Below are 6,382 nucleotides of genomic sequence, written 5' to 3' on the forward strand. Positions count from 1 at the left end.
AAAAAAAAAAATATTTCGATGCAGTCACGTAAGCCAATGGTCTGACATGTGTGAAGGTATGTGGGAACGTGCATGCTCCATCAGCTGGTAACTTTACCAAGCGGCTGGGTATCGAGGCAGGGCATCAGTAATTATTTTCCCGAGAACTCGCACTCGGTAATTTTTAACGCCTGAATAACATAGGACTTGGAGAAACATTTTTCCAGCCAGGCATTACTTTGCGTAGGTTAAATATATATAATCTTTCTACTGTTGCCCCAAGTCTCACCCCAAAATTTTTGTTTTGTTTTGCCATGAATGTGCGTTGCATATATATGTACTATATATGTACTGGACCAGTAACTTGCCAAAAATCAGCAGCGAAAAGTCGCAGAAACATCCATAAGTGCGTACGAACACGAACGCATTACGTAACCCGTCATTTCCGGCGCCGAATCGTCGCCTCCTCATTCACATCGATGGCCGTAGCGGTAGCTTCCAAGACCCTGCATAAAACTAAGTGGAAGCTTCGTGACCGCTAAAAAGGTGTTCATGGACAGTAGATTTAGGTCCCCCAAAAAAAAACAGCTCCAAATTACAGCGTGTAGTGAAAATGTGAGAGATCAAGCCTGCGAAAAGCAATCGTAAGGTCAAAGCACCGCGCCTTTTATTGAATATTAGTGCGCCTAAAGGACTCAGTAACGATTCCTATAAATGGCTGTTCCCCACGCACTTACTCTCAAACACTAGCCAGAAAGTCTGATCGCAACCGTTTTTCTGTTCTTTGATTGTTTTGTGGTGCGCATACTGCTGCTTATTTTTGTCTGCTGTTAGCTGCTTTGTGCAAATTGATCTGTTCGACAGGTGACATTGTCGCAGAATGAAAAATAAAGTTAATCCGGATTGCAGGTTCAGATACTAGCAAAACCGTCTCCTGCGTGTATGTGATCGTCTCTTGCTCTTGTTGTTGTCCTCAAGAAGCTAATGGTTTGGTTTAGTTTCTTTTATGGGGATTTAACGTCCCGAAGCTACTAAGGCTATGAGAGGCACCGTAATGAAGGGCTTCTGAGATTTCGACCAACCGGGGTTCTTTAACGCATCGCACAGTACACGGACCTTTAGAAATTCGCCTCCATCTAAATGCAACCACCACGGCCGGGATCGAACCGGCGCCTCTCTGGTCAGCAACCGAGCGCCATAGCCACTCAGCCACCGCGGCGGCTTAGAAGCTAATGACACGTTGTTTTTGTTGGCCTCATAAAATGGCATACACCCACAAGGGACATCCTAGTGCGAGTGCTCATCATCGTCGTCTTCAACGCCGCATGCACAGCCTGGTGCGAGAGCTCCGTCCCGCGGCATTGCCCTCTCATCGCCGTCTTCTATGCAGCACTAATCCAGATGTTCAGACCCGAGCAAAAAAATCATTTGCTTTTCCGCTAAAAAAAAGGACAGAAAACTGAATCAGTCATCATGTGCGTACCTCATTTTAGTCATTCAAGCATGAAAAATTCGTAAAATCAGCTGGCAAACAAAAGCCCGTGCTTTCGCTCTGAATCGAATGTTGTAAACATAATCTGTGAATTTTTCACCAATAAACCACTCATCCCGCCACTATGAGATCTCCATTAAATATGTAACGTTAATTGAAACTGTTTGGCAGTAATGCAGCCGAGTTTAATATGTTTAGATTACTGGAAGTAATTTGTGTTTCATAACTACGTCCGCATTGGAAGAGTACCTCGACGTTCTTGTGCACGTGCACGCGCATGCGAAACAGTCATACCGGAAGAGAAAGAAGTGCCGATGGCTCGAGCAGAGCTGTAAACAGCGAAAAGAACGTGAAGCGGCGGACGCCATAGCCTCAGTCCCCGAGAAGAAAAAATCCAAGAAGGTGTGGGTATCGATGTTTCGCCGTCCGGGGGAAGATGACATCCCCGATAACGTCTGGCAGCCCTTGTGGAACGCAATACAAGGTATCCAGGCGAACGGCTCGGATGGTGAGCGATTCGACGAGCTGTACCGCAGAGCCTACACCATGGTGTTCCACGGAGAAGGGGCGACACTCTACGGCGGCCTGCGCGAAGCGGTAGTTGAGCAACTGGTGAACAACGTGCGGCCAAGGATCGTGGCCTCCGCTCAAGACACCTTCCTGCAAACACTAAACAGCGCTTGGAACGAACATCAGGCCAAGATGAAAGTGATAGACCACTTTGCCTTGCATATGGACTCCGTGTACGTACCGCAGAACGAAGAGCATAGTGTGTACAACTTGGGCAGGGTTATTTTCCGGGACGAAATAGCCCGCCACGTTGACATACGGGATACGCTTCGGGATGCACTGCTTCACATGATAAACCGCGAGCGCATGGGCGAGAACGTCGACAGGGTGCTCATCAAGGACACTTGTGAGATGCTTGGAAAGCTTGGTATTGATAATTCAGTCTACGAGCAAGACTTCGAGCGCCCATTTCTGGCGCAGACCGCAAGTTTCTATGCCCTGGAAAGTGAGAAGCACCTTGCTAAAATGACGGCGATCGCCTACGTCGACATGGCGGAGCAGCGTATCAGCGAAGAGGTGGAGCTGGCAAAGGAGTGCCTCAGTGTTTCCACCCAACGCCTCATCAGACATGTGGTCTACGAGGAGCTGGTCGCAAACCATGTCAAGAAAATCGTGGATATGGAAGGCTCGGGAGTTGTACACATGCTGGTACACAAACAGGTGGAGGAACTAGCTCGCATGTTTCGTCTGCTTAGTCACACTAAGAACGGCCTGGAAACATTTTTAGATCGTGCGAACACGTACGTGCGGGAGCTTGGCAGGTCAATTATGACGGAGGACGGTGACGAGACAGACTCACTCTGTATTGTAAAGAAGCTTCTGGATCTTAAGGACCAATTTGACCACCTACTGCACAGCTCTTTCAATGGCGAGCGCCTGGTGAAGCAGATGATCGATGCCAACTTCGAGTACTTCCTCAGCCTCAACCGTAAGTCGCCCGAGCATCTGGCCTTGTTTGTAGATGACATACTGAGTAACAGCATAAAAGAAATGACTCGCCACCAGCGAGAGCAGCTCCTCGACAAAACGGTCGCGATCTTCCGGTTCCTGAAAGACAAAGACCTTTTCGAGAGCTACTACAGAGAGCACCTATGCAAGCGGCTGCTACTTAACGAAGGCGTTTCAGAGGATGCCGAAAAAAGCATGATCTTCAAACTCAAGGCTCAGTGCGGCCGCATGTTCACGTCAAAACTTGAGGCCGTGCTCAACGACGTCGCTATCTCCAATACCATGACAGCGCAGTTTAAGACCATCTTGGCTTCATGTGAAATCGACTTGCATGAATTAGACCTGAATGTACGCCTGTTGACCAAGGGCTCTTGGCCTGTTCCAGCGGTTACGCAGCAAATCAAGATTCCTGCTGCCCCCCGTGGTGTTTTTGAGACATTCAGGCTGTTCTACATGGCGAAGCACAAGGCCCGGAAGCTGACTCTGCAGCCACAGTTTGGCTCGGCGGAACTGAGTGTGTTCGACGAGGACAACGAGCTGTCCATGTATTCTGCGTCCCCACATCGTTCCAGTGACGCACACACGTACACCATCCTGGTATCCACGTACCAAATGTGCGTTTTGATGCTGTTCAATGACCTCGAGAGGATCCCGTTCGAGGACATAGCCTACAAGACTGGCATTCCCGAGGAGGACTTGGTGAACGTGCTTCTGTCGTTGTCAGCAGGAAAATCCAACGAGAGGGTGCTCGTCAAGGAACCCGAGGCAAATGACATCAAACGAGGCCAGGTCTTTGCAGTGAATCACTCTTTCGCTCCTGAATCTCGCCAGGTGAAGATCTTGTTGCTCGCCGCCCAGAGGAAGAACGAGGCGAATAGGAACGAGGCGGTGGCAGAAAACGTGATCAGTGGAGAACTAAGGTTTCAATTGGACGCCGCCATTGTGCGAGTGATGAAGAAACACCGGAAGCTCTCCTACAACGAGCTCGTCCCTGAGGTTATCAGCTTGCTGCGCATAGGGTTCATCCCTAGCCCCCATGAGATCAAGAAAAGGATCGAGGCCATGGAGAAACGAGAGTACATAAAGAGGGCTCTCGATGACGAGGACGTGTACACCTACGTGCCATGAAAGGGCGAGCGGCGCTCGTAGCGCGAGCTGGTCTCCGTCTTCAAGCAAAATCTCCTTCGAAAAATAAATTCCCCAGGTTTGCGCCACAGCCTTTTATATTTCCTTGTAGCTGCTGGGTGGGCGCCGCCGCAGTGGCTTAGTGGTTCTGGCGCTCGGCTGCTGACCTGAAAGACGCGGGTTCGATCTCGGCCGCGGCGGTCGAATTTCAATGGAGGCGAAATTCTAGAGGCCCGTTTACTGTGTGATGAGAGTGCACGTAAAGAACCCCAGGTGGTCGAAATTTTCGGAGCCCATCACAACGGCGTCCCTCATAGCCCGAGTCGCTTTGAGATGTTGGACCCCCATAAACCGTAGCAGCTGGCTACGCGGAAGCAGCGTTATGATGAGCGTCACACATTCATGCCGCACTTAATTATCGGCATTATATTCTCATGACGAATACTTTGCACTTATTCCGCTTATGAACGCAGACAAATGGAAGAAGTAGAATAGAGGTGCAGTTCTTAGTGTTACTGCGTGCATATGAGTGCAGGCGGCTCCAACATGAAAGAGAATACGAATATTATTTGCGTTCAGTTCGTATTCCATAAGAATTAGAGGAAAGCAAACTTCCCCTTTTTTCTGTGTAGTTTTGTTCGGGATGCGTAATGGCCATGAGACATTTTCCACTTCAGTGTAGAAGTAGCAACAAAATTTCTTCTTTTTTTGTGCAAATTTACTGTACCTTTATTATTGCAGCCAGATGCACAAACAGGCAGGTCTACAGAATGGTGTTTTGGTTTAGTTAATGCGGGTTTAACGTCTCAAAGCGACTCATGCAATGAGGGACGCCGTAGTGAAGGTCTCCGGAAATTTCGACTACCTGGGGTTCTTTAACAGACAGACAGACAGAAAAACTTTATTCAGCAAGTGCGTTTTATATAGACCCAGCTGGGTCCTTGGGCCACTGCGCGGTCCCGCACTGCATCAAGTAGGTCATGCCGGGACATGACGTCGGCAGCCCGAGTCACCGCAGCAAGCTGCGATGTCGGGTCTGCAGACATAAGCAGGACCTCCCAGTCCTCCCAGCTCGAGATGGCGTGCTGTCCCCGCGGAGGAGGGTCAGCAGGGCAGCCGAAAAGGATATGGGAGAGTGTGGCGTGGGGGTCACCACATAGAGAGCATGCAGGGGATGTGCCGCAATAGGGGGATAAAAGCTGAGGGGATGACAGAGAGCGGGTCTGGAGGCGTCTGAAGAGGATCTGTTGGGAGTGCGTAAGAGAGGGGTGGGGAGGAGGGTAAGTCCGACGGTCCAAACGGGGTATTGGCGTGAGCTCCGCAAAGGTGTGCGCCCGCTCCCTCGAGAATCCTGGATCGAGACTGTCCTGAGCCCGGCAAATCAGACCTCGGGCCAATTTATCGGCAGCCTCGTTTCCAGGATTCCCAGAGTGAGCCGGCACCCACTGAATCTCTACCCTGCGCGGTAAATTTTGGGTAGGGGTGTTCAACAATTGCCAGGCAGGGGCGTAAATCCTGCCCCTGGCAAAGTTGGAAAGAGCCGCTTTGGAGTCGCTGAAGATGTATTGGGCGTCCGAATGTGCAAGGGCTAGGGCGATGGCGGTCTCTGCAGAGGTGGCGGTAGAGAGGGCTGCCCTGAGCTGCTTTACCTCCTCTCGCAGAGCCCTCACGTCCGGGTCCTGGGAGGTCCTGGTGTTCGTCCCGGCAGCCTTGGAGGCCCATGTTGCAGTAGACGGGAGGGTCGTTTTCAGCGGAGGAAAGTCGTTCTTGTTAGTTTGCAGCGGAGGAAAGTCATCCTTTTTAGGGGGCATTGCCTTCTGGGGCGATGGGTTGCGTGGTTGGGCGGTGCGATTTCTAGCCATGCACGAGCCGGTGCCCGTGAGGTGCTGGCCTCCACAGAGAATGCAGGTCGGGATGCAGGAGGGCACATCTTGCGGTTCATGCTTGTCTCCGCACCGCGGGCAGAGACCAGTCTTGGGGTGCGGGCACATGTCATACCTATGGCCCGGCGGTGCAATGTAGGCTGCGACAGGGTAAGCGGTCTCTTGGAGGACCACTCCCCTGAGCTGGACGAGGTGAAGGGCGGTTGTCTCGTGCGGGGTAGCGACCGTGAAGGTGTTATTCGTAGGGTGGATCCTCAGGTGAATATCCCCGAGGTCACGGCCAGCAGCGCTGACTTGCAGGGCTTGCAGGAGTGGCTGCGCCATGGTGCCTTTAAAAGTGAGGCCTCCTCTTGGTCGGTAAACGACCCGTATAGTGCCGGGGGGA

The 6,382-nt window shown here is 51.3% G+C and overlaps 1 pseudogene; it reads left to right on the forward strand.

Annotated features, from left to right (window-relative positions):
* The first annotated feature begins 1,885 nt into the window (after positions 1–1,885).
* LOC144121004 (cullin-3 pseudogene) lies at positions 1,886–4,117 on the forward strand (annotated as a pseudogene).
* The last annotated feature ends 2,265 nt before the right edge of the window (positions 4,118–6,382 follow it).

Source organism: Amblyomma americanum, chromosome 1 (assembly GCF_052857255.1).
Source record: "Amblyomma americanum isolate KBUSLIRL-KWMA chromosome 1, ASM5285725v1, whole genome shotgun sequence".
NCBI lineage: Eukaryota > Metazoa > Arthropoda > Arachnida > Ixodida > Ixodidae > Amblyomma > Amblyomma americanum.